This window comes from Dermacentor variabilis, chromosome 8 (genome assembly GCF_050947875.1).
Source record: "Dermacentor variabilis isolate Ectoservices chromosome 8, ASM5094787v1, whole genome shotgun sequence".
Lineage (NCBI taxonomy): Eukaryota > Metazoa > Arthropoda > Arachnida > Ixodida > Ixodidae > Dermacentor > Dermacentor variabilis.
This window is the reverse complement of record NC_134575.1, coordinates 50,701,586-50,719,917: the sequence shown is the minus strand read 5'-3', so window position 1 is coordinate 50,719,917 and position 18,332 is coordinate 50,701,586.

Here is an 18,332-nt window from a genome sequence, read left to right as displayed (position 1 = left end):
CAGGTGTTTCCAGGCGCGACTGCGGCGATGCGACCGCAAAGGATCACCCTCTCATTCCAGTCATTGTGCCCGAACCAGGCGATGCGAAAGCAGGGATCATCCTCTCATTACAGTCATTGTGCCCGATTGGCAGCGCTACGACAGGGTGCTACGAGATTGTGCTCGACATGGTGCTACGGCAGCGCTACGACAGTGTGCGTCACCATTAGCCCATTGTACATTCACGTGCTCGTCTTTTGAGGGGTTCCTTCTTGCCCTCAACTGCGAGAGTATAAAAACAGCTGCCCCCGGACGCCAAAAGGAGGGCTCCGATTTCTTCTGTTGAGTGAAGTGCTCTCCCGTCTCTCTACTTCGGTCAAACCTGACCGCCAACTCTTTGCGATGTTAAAATAAACAAGTTGTTTCGTTGTTACCAGTCGACTCATGCTTTGCCGGGACCTTCGGATGCTTCCAGTTGTACCCCAGGCCGCCAGGCCAACGCTACCCTTGGGGCTTGCGACCCAGGTACAACCACGGGCGTCAGCGCCGAGTTCCCAACAGATCGTACCAGCGGTGCGATCCAAACATCTGGTGGCAGCGGTGGGATCGCGACAACGGAGGCCAGCAGCGAAGAGATGCAGTTGACTGTATGCTGAGCAGCTCATCGACGATCCGGGAGCAGTGCAACGAGCCCTGTGTGATGACTGGTTGCCTGCAGCGGAACGACTGCGCTGGACTCTTGGCTGCGAGGTTTGGTGAGTGCGGGACTTTCTTCTTCTGAGCTTTGCCAGGCTTTTTGTTAGTGTCAGAAACAGAGCTGGTAATTGTGGTTGTCGTTGCTGCCGGGTTAGTTTGCGGCAAGACAATAGTAAGCAGTAGAGAAAGCAGCATTCAGAGCAGCCATGGATTTGAAGTCGTTGCGCAAACCGAAATTGTTGGAGCTTGCAAGAGAGTTGGGTCTGGATGTCTCAGACAAACTAAGAAAACCTGAACTGCTAAAGGCTATTCTTGAGTTAGAGGCTGAGGATGACGAGCTGTCGGAATGCCTTGAGACTATTGAGGAGAGGTCAAAAAGACAGGAGCGCGAACTTAAAGAGCAAAAAGAGAAACAGGAGCGCGAACTTAAAGAGCAAAAAGAGAGACAGGAGCGCGAACTTAAAGAACAGAAAGAAAAAGAAGAGCGTGAACTTAAAGAACAGAAAGAAAAAGAAGAGCGTGAACGTAAAGAACAGAAAGAGCGAGAGCAACAAGAGAAAAAAGAAGAGCGCGAACACGCTTTGGAAATGAAGCGTCTCGAGGTAGAGATGGAACGCGCTCGTAATGGAAGTCAGGCACACGGTGCAGGAGAACGAGTATTGTTCAAAATGACTGACCTGATGCGGCCGTTTAAGCTTGGAGAGGACATTGGTTTGTTCCTGGTTAACTTTGAGCGAACGTGCGAGAAGCAGGGGTTCTCTCGGGAAACGTGGCCACAGCGCTTGCTCACTTTGTTACCCGGCGAGGCGGCCGACGTAGTCGCTCGCTTGGATAGAGAGGAAGCAGAGGATTTCGACAAAGTAAAATCGAGTCTGCTAAAAAAGTACCGGCTGTCTGCGGAGGCGTTCCGTCGGAAGTTTCGGGAAAATGAGAAAGGCAGAAGTGAGTCATATACAGAGTTTGCGTATAGGCTTATGTCGAACATGCAGGAGTGGCTCAAAGAAGAGAAAGCGTTTGGTGACCACGATAAAGTTCTGCAGTGTTTCGGGCTAGAACAGTTTTATAGTCGGTTACCGGAGAACGTGCGATACTGGGTCTTGGATAGGCCAGACGTTTGTACGGTGGCTAAAGCCGCTGAGCTAGCCGAGGAGTTTGTGACGCGTCGGGCTCGCGGAGCTAAGGACGGTCAAAAGGGTGAATTTGGCTCGAAGTTTGAGAGGCCGAAGTTCACACCCATGAGAGCAAAGGGGAACACGCATAGTGCGGATGCGAGTGGAAGCAGTGCGACCGAACCTAAGGAGACGGCAGCAGCCGAAGCCGAACGCAGAAAGCGGTTCGAGATGAGGCAAGCGCGCGTTTGTTATACGTGCCAGAAGCCGGGTCACTTTTCGGCGCAGTGTCCGGAAACAACACCAAAAGTTGTGTTTTTTTCAATAGGCAGCACTGACGAGAACATGAAGCTTCTCGAGCCTTACATGCGAGACCTCCTCGTGAACGGGAAAGAGTGCCGAGTGCTTCGCGATTCCGCAGCTACGATGGATGTAGTTCACCCGTCTTACGTAGAACCCCATATGTTCACGGGCGAGTGCGCATGGATCAAGCAAGCCGTGGAAGCTCATAGCGTGTGTCTGCCGGTAGCAAAAGTGCTTATTGAAGGACCTTTCGGAGCGCTTGAGACGGAGGCGGCAGTGTCATCTATGCTGCCCCCCCAGTACCCGTACCTATTTTCAAACAGGTCCGATCACCTCCTGCGCGAGAAGGGGCTTTTGTTTGGTGAAGCTAGTGTTCAGGCCTTAACCAGATCGAAGGTTCGGGAGCTCGCTGCAAAGGCGGTAGTTGCGGGGCCGACGTTATCAAACAACGAAAAAGGGTCAGAGGCGCAGCAAGCTGATATTCCGAGCACGCCCGAACTGAATAAACTTGAGTCTGTAACGTTAAAGGCGCCAGATACTGGAGAGGAAACGCCCGACGCGGGAAAGTTAGAAGAGCTATCTACTGATTTGCTCATCGCGCCTACGTCAGACGGACTTGATAGGTTGCTAAAAGTCAGCCGGACGGCTTTGATAGCCGAGCAAAAAAAGGATGGCAGCCTGGAAAACGTGCGCTGCAATGTCAAAGAAGGTATCGCCAGGAAAACTGCGCGTTTTGTGGAAAGAGGTGGAGTCCTGTACCGGAAGTATCTAGACCGCAGAGGAGTGGAGTTCGATCAGCTGATCGTGCCTCAATGCTATCGTCAGGATCTGTTGCGCTTGTCACACGGGGGTTCGTGGTCCGGACACCTTGGAGTTAAGAAAACTAAGGACCGTCTCTTGCAAGAGTACTATTGGCCAGGGTGTTTTCGGGACGCAGACCATTTCGTGAGGACATGTGACACTTGTCAGCGGGTGGGCAAACCAGGGGACAAATCGAGGGCGCCGTTGAAATTGGTACCTATCATTACGGAGCCTTTTAGACGGCTCGTTATTGATACTGTGGGACCTCTGCCGGTAACAGCCACGGGGTACAGACACATTTTGACTGTGATCTGCCCAGCGACAAAGTTCCCTGAAGCAGTGCCGCTTAAAGAACTCAGCTCAGTTGAGATAGTTAATGCACTACTGTCCATATTTGCGCGAGTTGGTTTCCCTGCGGAAATCCAATCAGATCAGGGCACAGTGTTTACTAGCGCTTTGACGACAACTTTTCTCGAAAGGTGTGGGGTAAAGCTGTTACACAGCTCAGTGTACCACCCACAGTCGAATTCCGTTGAGAAGCTCCACTCCGTCATGAAGCGCGTGTTGAGAGCGTTGTGTTTTGAACATCGAACTGACTGGGAGCTGTGTCTGCCTGGGGTGATGTTTGCTTTAAGGACCGCGCCGCATGCGGCTACGGGGTTTTCGCCAGCTGAACTGGTGTACGGTCGCTCGCTTCGATCTCCGCTTCGCATGCTTCGAGAATCGTGGGAAGGTAGGGGCGACGACCCAGTCGTGGTGGAGTACGTGCTTAAGCTCCTCGAACGCTTAAGAAGGGCACAGGAGTTGTCAGGTGAAGCAATGACAAAGGCCCAGCAGAGGGCCAAGGTTTATTATGATCGGACAGCCAGGGCCCGTCGTTTTGAGGTTGGCGATGAGGTCATGATATTGCGCACATCGCTAAACAACAAACTAGACGTGCAGTGGGAGGGCCCAGCACGAATTGTTCAGAAACTGTCGGACGTTAACTACGTGGTAAGTCTGCCAGGAAAGCGGAAAGCACAGCAAGTTTACCACTGTAATCTGCTCAAACCTTATAGACAAAGGGAAGCAGTGGTGTGCATGATGGTAAACGTTCCTGAAGAGCTTCCGGTCGAGCTTCCGGGACTAGGCTCAGTGACGAACAGGGAAGACACCGGTCAAGTCATTAGTGACCTTATCAGTAAAGCACCGCTGTCGCCCGAGCAGAAAACCGAACTACACCAGCTATTACAAGAGTTTCAAGGTCTGTTCTCTGAGAGGCCTGGTAGGACTTCTGTACTTACTCATGATATAGAACTTACCTCCACAGAGCCAGTACGATCCAAGGCGTATCGGGTGTCACCCCGCCAGAGCGATATTATGGAGGCTGAGGTAAAGAAAATGCTACAGCTCGGTGTTATTGAGGCAGGTGAGAGTGATTATACCTCCCCTTTGATTTTAGTTGAGGTACCGGGCAAGGAACCTCGTCCTTGCGTCGACTACCGCAGGCTTAATTCCATCACTAAGGATCAAATTTATCCGATCCCTAACATCGAGGAGCGCCTTGAGAAAGTTAGTAGCGCTCAGTTTATTTCCACCCTAGATCTTGTCAGGGGTTATTGGCAGGTTCCACTTACAGAAGAGGCTAGTAGGTATGCGGCGTTCATTTCACCAATGGGAACATTCCGTCCTAAAGTGTTGAGTTTTGGTTTGAAGAACGCGCCATACTGTTTTTCAAGTCTCATGGATAAAGTGTTGCGGGGACAGCAAGAATTCGCTTTACCGTATCTAGACGACGTAGCGATATTCTCCGCATCCTGGTCTGAGCATATGGCACACTTGCGGGCAGTGCTAACCCGCCTGCGCGAAGCGGGCTTGACAGTCAAGGCTCCTAAGTGCCAGTTAGCACAGGCCGAGGTTGTCTACCTCGGTCACGTGATTGGTCAGGGTCGTCGCCGCCCCTCTGAAATAAAAGTGGCCGCTGTGCGAGACTTTCCGCAACCGCGCACCAAGACCGATATTCGGTCGTTCTTGGGTGTCGCCGGCTACTATCAGAGGTACATCCCTAGGTACTCTGATATGGCGGCTCCCCTGACGGATGCTCTAAGAAAAACAGAGCCTCAAACAGTCGTCTGGGACGAGACAAAGGAAAGAGCTTTTAGCGCCCTAAAGAGTGCCCTAACAAACCAGCCTGTGCTACGATCGCCAGACTATACAAAAGGGTTCGTTGTTCAGTGCGATGCTAGTGAGCGAGGCATGGGCGTTGTACTGTGCCAACGGGAAAATGGAGAAGTAGAACACCCCGTCCTGTATGCTAGTCGTAAGCTGTCCAGTCGTGAGCAGGCGTATAGCGCCACCGAGAAAGAGTGTGCGTGTCTCGTGTGGGCCGTTCAGAAATTGTCATGCTATCTAGCCGGCTCGAGGTTTATCATTGAGACGGATCACTGCCCTCTCCAATGGCTGCAGACCATCTCTCCCAAAAATGGCCGCCTCCTGCGCTGGAGCCTCGCTTTACAACAATATTCCTTTGAGGTGCGTTACAAAAAGGGGAGTCTCAACGGTAACGCCGATGGCTTAAGTCGAAGCCCCTAACGTAGGAATCAGCCTCAAAATTGTTTGTTACTGATGTTTTTCTTCCTGAGGCAGGATTTTTTTTTAACATATTGCTTTTGTTTAGTGTTTCAAAGTGATGATATGCTTTCTAGTGCAATTTTTCAATTTGTGGACGCGTTCTGAGTGATGCTAGACTACTGTAAGGAACTAGGCAGTGGTATAAAAAGGGGAAAGAGCCTGGCAGGGCTTAGTGAGGGTTGTGCCGTGCTTGCTGACTGAGCGGTTGAGTTTCAGCGTAGTTCTAACGCTTGCCGGGAACGAGAACAAAAATGTGAACTCTCCCGAAGTCACTTTGCAGTGTCCCGTGCGAACCTGAACGAGAGAACGAGGCCTTCTCTGTGCGCTGCGCTCAAGAAACGTCGAGGGACGCCCGACTTCGGTTATGAGCATCATCGAGCGACATCCCTCCGGACAGCGGATGCAGTCCCCTGTCCATCGGGATCTCCTTCCCCCGGCGGGGCGGTCTGTTGCGTTTCGCCTGCGACACGTGGTTTTGCCGGCGCGACTGCGGCGGGGCGGCAGACATTTTGGCCCGATCGTCGTCGCCGCAACGCTCATCGGCAGGTGTTTCCAGGCGCGACTGCGGCGATGCGACCGCAAAGGATCACCCTCTCATTCCAGTCATTGTGCCCGAACCAGGCGATGCGAAAGCAGGGATCATCCTCTCATTACAGTCATTGTGCCCGACCGGCAGCGCTACGACAGGGTGCTACGAGATTGTGCTCGACATGGTGCTACGGCAGCGCTACGACAGTGTGCGTCACCATTAGCCCATTGTACATTCACGTGCTCGTCTTTTGAGGGGTTCCTTCTTGCCCTCAACTGTGAGAGTATAAAAACAGCTGCCCCCGGACGCCAAAAGGAGGGCTCCGATTTCTTCTGTTGAGTGAAGTGCTCTCCCGTCTCTCTACTTCGGTCAAACCTGACCGCCAACTCTTTGCGATGTTAAAATAAACAAGTTGTTTCGTTGTTACCAGTCGACTCATGCTTTGCCGGGACCTTCGGATGCTTCCAGTTGTACCCCAGGCCGCCAGGCCAACGCTACCCTTGGGGCTTGCGACCCAGGTACAACCACGGGCGTCAGCGCCGAGTTCCCAACAGATCGTACCAGCGGTGCGATCCAAACAACACCCTGTCTCTCGACCGTCTTGCATGGCGAGTGCAATGGCCACTTGCTCGGCCACCTCTCTGTTCGTCGTCCGGACGGAAAAGCCTTGCAACCGCAAATGCCTTGCCGTCTCAGTATGCAGCTACGTCCACGAAGCTTGCTGCGATTTTTTCCTTATGTATTTGCTTTAGTATATTCAATGCTCTTGCCTTGCGACGACCTGCGTTGTGAACGGGATGAACGTTGCGGGGCAAAGGGGCTACCACGATCTTCTCACCTATTTCTCTGGGGATTTGGGTGTCTTCAGCTAAGTTCTTGGTTGGTGCCAGTCCGATCTCCTCGACGATACGCGTGCCGGCCGGCGTGGTGGACAGTCGAGTTAGCTGGGCCCATTCCTGAGCCTCAGCTATCTCCTCCATGGTGTTGTGTATGCCGAGCCGAAGGAGGTCCTCTGTATGCGTTCCGACGGGCAGCCCGAGGGCTCTATTGAAGAATTTTCTAATGAGGGCATTAAGCTTTTCCCGCTCGGCTCTGAGCCAGTTGTGCATGGCCACCGTGTAGGTGAAGTGACACAGCATAAAGGCGTTGATGAGCCGAAGCAGGTTGTCCTCCTTGAGGCAACGATGTCTGTTCGTGAACCTTCGGACGAGGCGAAAAGCATTGTCGGTTTTCGCAATTATCTTGCGCAACGCAGTGCCGTTGCCACCGCGTCATCATCAGAGTCCTGGGTATGTTCATAGAATAACGTGTTCAGTTGCCATACGGGGATTGCAAACCACTTCAATTCGGATGCACGTTTCTCGTTGGCCATCTTGCTTAGCGTTGGGTAGACGAAAGCAAACAACGGTCTTCAACCGGCCACATCTGACACCCCGTAGTGTGTTCAGTTCCCAATCTCGAGGCGGTAGCGGTACAGCATGCCGAGAGGCGACGCAGGGAGACGCTCTGGCGTCATAACGACAAGTGAAGTTTAATCGTGTGCGAGAATACAGGAAGGAACGCCGGTGTTGCCACCAGATAGCCAGACAAACATAGCTGGCGACCTCTATACCAGCGAGAAAATTGGCGAGATGAAGGAGAAAGAAGCCCGCCGCTCCACGCGCCGTTCCACGGGGCTCGCGTACGCTGCTCGACTGGCCAGATCAGATTTCGCTTGGAGCTCTGAAGGAGGCCGTCTTCCCACTGCGGGCACTGCTCCCCCCCGAAGCCCAACCTTCGCGTACATTCCAGCTGACGAAGACGGTGGGGAGACTGCAGGAGCGAGTACCGACGGAAGACCGAGGCAAAAGGAGTGCGCCGAGCTGCTGCCGGCATGACGCGGGAGGAGGGCACAGCCAATAACGAAGCGGCCAGGCGCAAGACGACCTGGGCAAAGCGGAAGCCGGCTGCTGCCGACGATGGGAGCAGTCCATCTCAAGAGGCGCCCGTCGTCAAGCGGCCGCGCGGGAACGCGACCAAGAATTCGCCTTCACCAACGATGTGGTCCAGGTCAGTGAAGCCGGCAGCGCAGAAAGCCATCACCACCAGGGCTTCTGCTAAGACAAGAAAGGCCTCCGATGAACCGGCACCAGACGCCGATGAGAACGTCCCGTCCACCAGGAAGGGACGCCCACGAAAGGCCCCCAGGGTGAGCCGCAAGACTCGAGAACGGAGCTTGTTCCAGAGCCATGCCTCCTCGGCCTCTGCCAAGGGTACCAAGTGTCGCCACCGCTCGCATAGTCACCACTCCGGCAGCAGCAGCCACCATGCCATGGTGGGAAGGAGCCGTGGCAGATCCCGACATTCGTCCCGCAGCGCCTGAGGTGGCCGCAAGCACAAAGGCAGTCGCCGAGGGACGTCAACCACCGAGTCGCAGAGCACCCGTGGCAGAAAGAGCGGACGCAAGAGCAGGCGCCTCCGCTCCGTGAGCGGCTCGTCTGCAGCGAATGCCAGCGTCGAGGGCGGTGCAAGAAGCCGCCTCCACGCGCGTAGTAGCCGTTCGTCGTCGACCAGTGGAGATGGGCAGGAAATATCGAAGACGGCGACAAACATTTGTTGCTACAGAAATGACTACCTTACTGTTCCCAATTATAAGTTTAACGTAACTGTAAATAAATAAATTATTGATTGATTGATTGATTGATTTATTTATTTATTTATTTATTTATTGATTGATTGATTGATTGATTTAAAATGTTGTGATCCACAACCGCGATCTTTAGTTTATAAAATCTGCCCAGAAATTTCCTCCAGCACTCCTCTCCTCACGAAAATGTTTTTAAAAATGGAACTGCAGACTCAACAAACGGAGGTTGAATGATTGCACACTTTATATTGTTTGCCAGATGAAGATCGGGAAATTAGTAGGCACAGTGCTTGGACAAATGAAGAAATTTTAGTTTGCCCGTCTTGGCAACAATTCAAAATAAATTTTGCATAAAGGATCTTTAATATCGTTCAATTAGTGCCTGCACAAAAGGTTTCGAAGTATTGGTATGGTTTTTAGAACGCAGCTCTTGGGCGCCCTTTCCTGGGTTGCTCGCGCGTTCGTCGTCGTTTTCTTCTGCAGCTGCCTCCGATGCCGATCATCATGCCAGCGTTCTCAAGCAGCCCCTCCTCCTGCGATGGCGCTGACGGCAAAGGCCCACTGAAAGTCGCTGAAGTGATATTGGTCCCAAATTGCTTGCCTCGATATATCGAAAAATGAAAACGTGTATACGACTGCGCTTGAATTTCGCATTGGGGAGTATCGTAATCACCCGACTTTTTTGTCATTCTCTAATCGGTCAAACCTAGGAACATTGACGAAATTAGTATTCTGTAACACGCGCAGCAAGCTGGATGAAATCAAGGAAGGCTTCAAGCATATACTCATCGGCGTCTCGGCCGGCAGAACGGATTCGGCTGCCAACGCTATCAAGAGAAATAGCGGATGTAAAACGAATGGAGAGCTCGCCATGGCCTCAGACGCAGACGTAAGCGCGTAAAGTACCTCGGTCAATTCCGGGCAAAATATGGGTATATATTCATAAAGAAATCTTACGCCAAAGCTGTTCGCAAGAAAAGAATGTCAGCCAAACCTGATGCTGTACGTAGCATCATTGAAATGCTTATGAAATGAAATTTTTTAATGTTTTTAAGCCTATGTAAGAAAAATGAAGCCTTCCTCTATCGTCCCTAATATTTGTGCGGGCAATTCGTTCAGGTAATCAGAGGTAAATGACATAGTTTACTGGCATATCAGTTAGAGTAATTTGATTAACGCAATGATGAAGGCGCATCCAATAAATCAGTTGCAATGGATATGCATTGATCTCGCTTCCCGTAAGGTATAATGCCTGCCCGTTCTCTTTCGAACAGGCCGCAGCAGAATACGGTGAAAGTAATGCCGCGAATGGTAGAGCCAATTAACTAGCCACTGCCCTGTAATCGGCACAGTCAGGACCTGCAAACCGAGCACAATCTGTCAGAACGTGGTGTGCTGCAGGCCAGATCTGTTGCTGCACACAAACGTCTCGCATGGAGTTCATTACATGGTGCACCTAGTCAAATATTTTCTTTATTGCTTGCCGATATCTTTCCGATAACTTATCTGAACGCTGGCCGGATGCCACGCCAGTGGTTTCATGCCGTTACGCGATTTTCCTTTCCTTTCATTCTCGACACGCAATTGTTTAAAAGTCGTTCGCGGCACACTTTGTTGTGGTTTTGTGCGGAGGTTGGGGTTCCAGTGCTCGTCCCAACGTCAGGTCTCAGGGGGTTTAATGATATTAGGATTCTTAATACGCTTCGCGCCGTTACCACAATGTTTCTATCTATGTCTTTGACAATTTTCCCACCAGTATGAATCACTGAGTGGACTGTGCTCTAAAGGAGAGAGAGCATCGGACTGGTGTGCAGGGGGAAGCCAGTTCGAATCCTACCTAGGCACAACGTGGGTGACTGAGTATGCGACAATGGATATGTACCACTCTTTCACAAACCTTTTGCACGCCTACATGGGTCACTGGGAAGTGCCGCGACGCATGTGGCGACATTTATTTATTTATTTATTTATTTATTTATTTATTTATTTATTTATTTACAGATACTGCAGCCCACTATAGGGCTTTAAGTAGGTGTGGCAACATTATCCATTGCTCTATATTACACATTAAAAACACACATAAACACAAAAATATGAATCATCAAAAGCAAGCGCATTACACATTAGCGGAGTGCTTTCCACTGGCAGCTATGAAATATTTTCGTGATAGTGGACCGATGTTACTAGGTAGAGAATTCCAAAGCTCTATCGTACTTGGAAAAGAACTCTAATTGAATGTGTTAGGAAGGGCATAAATAGGTTTTTATTTATTAATTAATTAATTAACTAATTAATTATTCATTTATTTATTAATAATAAATAAATTAATATATTTATTTATTTATTTATTTATTTATTTATTTATTTATCCATACTGAACCCCTTTATGGGGCTATTGCAGGAGCGGGTTAGACAAAGTGAATGCATACAAAAATCAAGTACACAATAACATATTAAATATTCACAAGAAATAAAGCAGAGGGTCAGTACAAAAACGAGAAGGAGTCAATACACTGTAACAACAAGAAAATACATAAAATCAGGGGTAGTTAACGTTTAACTTGAAATAGTTTATTGGCGATGACCTAATTGTTCCTGGAATTAACTTCCAGAATTCAACAGTACTTGGGAAAATGCTGTATTTCAATTTATTAGATCGAGCAAAGCAAGGCTGGATATTAAGGCTGTTTCATCTGCGTCGCAAGCCCCAAGGGTAGCGTTGGCCTGGCGGCCTGGGGCACAGCTGGAAGCATCCGAAGGTCCTGGCAAAGGATGAGTCGATTGCTAACAGTACAACTTGTTTATTATAGCATCGCAAAAGAGCGGCCGGTCAGGTCGACCGAAGTGAAGAGACGGGAGAGCACGTTACTCGACGGAACAATTCGAAGCCTCCGCTTGGCGTCCGGGGGCAGCTGCTTTTATACTCTCGGAGTCGAGGGTAAGAAGGAACGGCTTGCGAGAGGCGCGCGTGACGGCGGCGCACGGACACGTTGAGACAAGAACTGACGCATCCGCCGAGCCGGCGCCAGTCAGACCTCCTCGCTTCACAGTTGGGGAGCTCCTCTCCCCGGCTGCCGCGCTTTGACAAACGTGCACACACACTCACACACACACACGAAGACACGTGGCATTGAAACATGCCTGGACGCGCTTGGCGGGAGGCGTTGCGGCAGCGCTGAACTGGCCAAAATGTCGGCCGCTTTGAACGAAGCCCCGGCGTCCGTTGCATCCGCGCCGGCTATACCGCGCGTCGGAGGCGAAAGGTAACAAGGCTATGGTGACGCCTACTTGACCGAGGAATATCTGAAGGAATATATATGGGATGGGAGACACGATAAGAAAAATTGACGATGCCATGCAGAAACTTGAATGAGTCAATGTGACGGCGCATGGATAAAGGGGTTAGGTTCAAAGAAGATAAGGCACGAGAGGGTGAAAAATAGTGATCATAGGGACAATATATGAACCTAATAGATTTTCCCTGTGTGGTCTCAATTGAGTTAATGTCGCACTGCTTATGAGGGTTCCAGACAGGAGAAGCATAATCTAGGATTGGCCGAATTAAAGTTTTATACATTAGTAACTTAGTTTCCTGTGGAGAATTGTTGAAATCGCGCCTCAAATAACCGAGCTTCCAGATTGCTTTAATGCAAACGAAATTAATGTGTTTTGACCAGGACATATTAGTGCTAAATATGACGCCAAGATACTTGTATTCTGAGACCCTGTGCAGGGGTAAGTCGTTGAAAGTGTAATTGATCAATGAAGGAGAAGCATTATTAGAAAATGGCATTATCACAATTTTAGTAAAATTTATTTTCATTTGCCAAGTGTTGCACCAGGTACAGAAGGTGGCAAATGAGGAATTTAGTTCAAGATGATCTTCTGGTGTGTTAATCACGCGATACAAAATACAGCCGTCCGCAAAAAGGCGTATGTGTGAAGTGACGTTTCGAGGTAAGTCTTTAGTGTATACTAGAAATAGTAAAGGACCAAGAACAGACCCTTGGCGTACACCAGATGACACGTCAACAAAGAAGAATTAGTTGAATTATAACATACGAATTGTGACCGATGAGAAAGGAAACTGGCAATCCAGCTAACCAAGTGAGAATGTTTCAAGATATTGATAAGCTTTATTAAGAGATTAGAATGTAGTACAGTATGAAAAGCCTTGGAAAAATCTATAAATATATTGTCGACCTAGGTGCCGCTATCAAGGGCGCAGAGAATGTCGTGTGAGAATTCAACTAGTTGTGTTAAGGTGCTGAAACCTTTCCTAAAACCGTGCTGAAAGTTAGAAAGTATGTTATTAGATTACAGAAATTTCATTATATGTTTATGAATTGTGTGCTCCGGCATCTTAGGTGAATATGATGTTAAAGAAATAGGTCTATAATTAGATAAGAGCTGTTTATTTCCAGATTTGAATAATGGATGTACTTTGGCCAGCTTTCATGAGGATGGAACAATGCTGGTATTGAGGGACTTTTGAAATATGATGGTTAGGTAGGTGGTGGTTAGATAGGTGATGGTTAGATAGGTGTTAGTTAGGCAGGTGTAGGTGATGGTTAAGTAGGTGATGTTATGTTCGAAGCATGGGAAATACAGGTGCAACTTGGGTTAGCAAATGTGATATAGTTACAATCAGAAAGACGAGAGGTGGATTTATTAACTGCATATAAAATTTTAAGCCTTCCATGTGATAACGCGAAAGTAATGGCTCAATGTTCGAAGATTGCTGAAGTCGTGTGGGTGAGAAAGTTCGGCTGTAATTTTGACCAACGAAATGGATAGGTTTTCGTTGAAAGTTATTGTGAGAGCTTATTTCACGTTGTTTCTAATGGAACCAACCGACAGATGCATATTCTAGAACTGCTCGAATTAGCGTTTTATATAATAGAAATTTAGTATCACAGGGTGTCTTAGCTAAAGTGCGGCGCGTAACCTAAATTTTTTAGGATTTTCCCGTTTACATATTCGATTTGTTTAGACCAAGAATGATGCTCTATTAGAATGACACCTCAGTATTTATTATACTTAGACACCCTTTTAGGTTGGATGCCATCCAGAGAATAAAGGAACGAAAAGGTGTCCTGTATATTGGAAGATCACATCAGGACTGTTTTACTACAGTTGACTTTCATTTGCCACGTTTTGCACCACGCGCAGAAAGACATAAGTGATTGGGAAAGACAGTACAGCAGTCATCACAGGAGTTAATATATTCGTATAATGCGCAGTCATCTAGGTAAATTATTTATGTAATATAGACATAATAAGGGGGCTTAAGACGGATCCCTGAGGAACGCCTGACTTAATGTGGACAAAAGTCGAGTCCACTCATCATCATAATCATCATCATAATCATCATCATCATCATTATTATTATTATTATTATTATTATTATTATTATTATTATTATTATTATTATTATTATTATTATTATTATTATTATTATTATTATTATTATTATTATTATTATTATTATTATTATTATTATCAACCTGGTTACGCCCACTGCAGGGCAAAGGCCTCTCCCATACTTCTCCAACTACCCCGGTCATGTACTAATTGTGCCCTTGTCGTCCCTGCAAACTTCTTCATCTCATCCGCCCACCTAACTTTCTGCCGCCCTCTGCTACGCTTCCCTTCCATTGGAATCCATTCCGTAACTCTTAATGACAATCGGTTACCTTCCCTCCTCATTACGTGTCCTGCCCAAGCCCCCCATTTCTTTTTCTTGATTTCAACTAAGATATCATTAACTCGCGTTTGTTCCCTCACCCAATCTGCTCTTTTCTTATCCCTTAACGTTACACCTATCAGTTCAAATAAACAAATTGTGAGCGATAACGAAGAAAACTGGCTATCCAATAAACAAGACAGGGATAATTGAATATGGCGTTTAATTATGCCTTTTGTGTAGAATTGATTACCTATGTCCAGGATAGAAGCGATATCATGAACAAAATTCACTAAGTAAGCTACAGTGCTATAACCAGGACGGAAACCATGCTGGGCAGATGTTTGATAATCAGTAGAGATGAGTGATCCGATTACATGGTTGCGCACAATGTGCTTTAACACCTTGCATCACTGGGCCGAGAGATATCGGCCTGTACTGAGATGAGAGAGTTGTTTATCACTTGAGTTATGCTAACATATATATATATATATATATATATATATATATATATATTCAGTGTTTCGGGGAAATACGTGCAGCATTACGACAATACCCTGCTTTTGTGCTTTTTCTTCTTTTTTTTCCTGAACGCCAGATCGATGTAATAATTGCAATTGGAGACATTGAATTGCCCCGCACATTGCACTACTGGTAATAAAATCACCTCCAATGCTTCTCGAACGGGTACTGCAGTGTGACAGTTGACCTGCCAAGTCGGTTGGAGCACGCGGCCGGGACCTGCTTAAAAAATGGAGAGGAGGCCGGACACCTCTCCCTTGCCCCACCTGACCTTAAGCAGTGCCTCTCCCGCCCTGTTCTAGTGAAGCCACTGCACGTCGTTATATTCATGCAATGTAGTCTCAATGTTGTTCCTATGTTGTCCACGCACACCACGCGTGGACTGCACAGCAGCCCGGCTGGAAGGCGCAGCGTGTCCAGATCGGTGATTGTCTTCAATGAAGAGACGAGTAATTACGTGGGGTCTCAATTGAACAGCGAGTCATACCCATAGTCAAGCGATTTAAATACTTCAGTGTATGCATCAAAGGAGGAAAGCATTGCTCTAGCAGAAACTAAGATAATCTTAAGATAATAGGGAAGCAAAATGCAGCAACCACGAAACTAGTTAATTCGCAAACGCCTTTAGAAGGATGAAGGCGTCAAGGTGTTCGAAGGAGACGTCGCACTGCAATAGATCCGAGACGTTACTACGCATAACTTCGCCAAGAAAAAAAGCATGGTCGAGGCACGGACAGATGCAGCGACACAGAACTCTGAGAGGTCAAAATTTAGCGTAGAAAGCTCTCACTGGAAAAAGGAATAAAATGTTCCCAAGTAACGCGGATACGCGACCCGATGACATCTCAGTACAGCGAGACAATCAGCTGGGTCCAAAGAGCTAGCCTCTGCTGTCTAATGCCAGGGAGCAAGTGATTAAAACGAAGAAAATTCCGTTTGGGTGGCGTACAAGCAGAATGAACGTTATCTATACGCCAAAGGTAATTAGGGCAAGTTAAGCTCGTGCAGGCCATTTACTGTAACATCAGTGACATATAAAATGGCAATCTAAGCCACAGAATTAGAGCGGTCGAAAGCGGTGGAGAGAAACGTTATAGTCGGGGAACTAGAGAAAGGCTTCACACTAGGCAGAGGTTTAAAAGATTAGATATTTGTACTAACGCAGTGCATATACATTTAAATAGCTTGGAATAGGCTTTTATGAGCACCACTTCTAGAAATTAAGGAAACCTACGACAACGAAAACAGGGAATTGCTATGTGATAATCTCAAACAATGCGACATAGACATTTACTTCCTAGAGCTCATAGCGACAACAGAGTACATATCGTTGGAAAGCTTCAAATGCAATGAAGCTGCGGCAGCTCCCCGAGTATCCAAGCAAACATATCTTCTGTCTCCTGTGTTGTTCACGCCTTCTGTGGTTTCTTTCTTAAGCCATCCACGAACCTGTCGCGCACGAAAGGCTCTTCGACATGAGAAGCCTCGTACTGGCGACCCTTAACTAGCCTGCCTAATTCGGCATAGTAGGCAACGACTCCTTCGCCCGGTTATAAGGTCGCTTTTAAAATCTAGAAGATTCGTAAACTTTCTTTTGTAAAATGTACTCGGCAAACACTTTACTACAGTGTCGTAGCACCGCGTTTTGTCCACGGAAAGCGAAAAATATTGAAAAGGGGGACGACTTTCAAGGGTCATACAATGTAGAAGTTTGCGTACTTGCACTTTTGCAGAATTGTGCCAAACCCCAGTAACGGCTGCATAATCTTGCGCAACGGGTTTGCCCCTTTGGCCAGGATGCAACATTTTTAACGCCGCACGCCTCGTGTTGCGTTGGGAATTTGCCGGGCCACGTCAAATTGGACGCACGTTGCTCGTTGGCCATCTTGCCTAGCGTTCGGCAGAGGAAAGCAAACAAAGGCCTTCAAGCAGCCACTTGTAAGACCATGTCGAGCGTTGCGTTTCAAATATCGAGGCGGTAGCGTCACAGCGTGTCCAGAGGGGCCGCAGGGAGGCTGGCTGGCGTCGCAAATGCAAGCGGCGTTTATTCGGGCGCCGAAATACACGAGGAAGCACAGGTGTCGCCCCCAGATAGCCAGATAAACGTAAGTGGCGACCACTATGCACTCACAAGAAGATTGGCAAGACGGAGGAGAAAGAAGACCACCGCTCCACGCGCCGTTCCACGGGGCTCGCGAACGCTGCTCGACTGGCCAGAACAGATTTCGCTCGGAGCGCTGAAGGATGCCGTCCTCCCACTGCGGGCGCTGCTCCTCCTGAAGGCCAACCTTCGACCACATTCCCGGTCAGCCCGAAGGCTGACGACGACCGCGGGGAGACTACGGGAGTGAGTGCCGACGGAAGACCGAGGCCGAAGGAGTGCGCCGAGCTGCTGCCGCCATGGTGCGGGAGGAGGGTACAGCCAACAATGAAGCCGCTCCGCACAAGACGACCCGGGCGAAGCGAAAGCGGGCTACTGCCGACGGTGCCGGCAGTCCTTCTCACGACGCCACCGCCGCCAAGCCGCCGCGAGCAAGACCTGTCAGTAAGGACCCGTCTCCACCAACGATGTGCTCGAGGTCAGTGAAGCTGGCAGCGCAGAAAGCCATCACCACCAAGGCTTCTGCCAAGACAAGAAAGGCCTCCGATGAACCGGCACAAGACGCCGACGAGAACGTCCCGTCCACCAGCAAGGCGCGCCATCAGAAGGCCCCCAGAGTGAGCCGCAAGACTCGAGCACGGAGCTCGTCCCAGAGCCATGCCTCCTCGGTCTCTGCCAAGGGTACCCAGCGTCGCCACCGCTCACGTATTCATGCCTCCTCGGCCTCTGCCACGGATACCAAGCGTCGCCACCACTCGCGTAGTCACCACTCCGGCAGCAGGAGCCACCATGCCACCGGTGGAAGGAGCCGTGGCGGATCCCGACACTCGTCCCGCAGCGGCTGAGGTGGCCGCAAGCACAAAGGCAGTCGCCGAAGGACATCCACCACCGGCTCGGAGAGCACCTGCGGCAGAAAGGGGGGACGCAAGAGCCGACGCCACCGCTCCGTGAGCAGCACGTCTGCAGCGAACGCGAGCGTCAAGGGCGGCACAAGAAGCCGCCTGCACGCGCGTAGCCGTCGTTCGTCGTCGACCAGTTGAAATGGGCTGGAAATAGCGAAGACGGCGACAAACATTTGTTGCTACAGAAATGACTTCCTTACTGTTCCAAACGTTAAGTTTAACGAAACTGTAAATAAATGATTGATTGATTGATTGATTGATTGATTGATTGATTGATTGATTGATTGATTGATTGATTGATTGATTGATTGATTGATTGATTGATTGATTGATTGATTGATTGATTTAAAATGTTGTGACCCATAACCACGATCTTTAGGTTGGAAAATGTGCCCAGAAATTTCCTCAAGCACTCCTCTCCTCACAAAAACGTTTTTAAACATGGAACTGCAGGCTGAACATACGGAG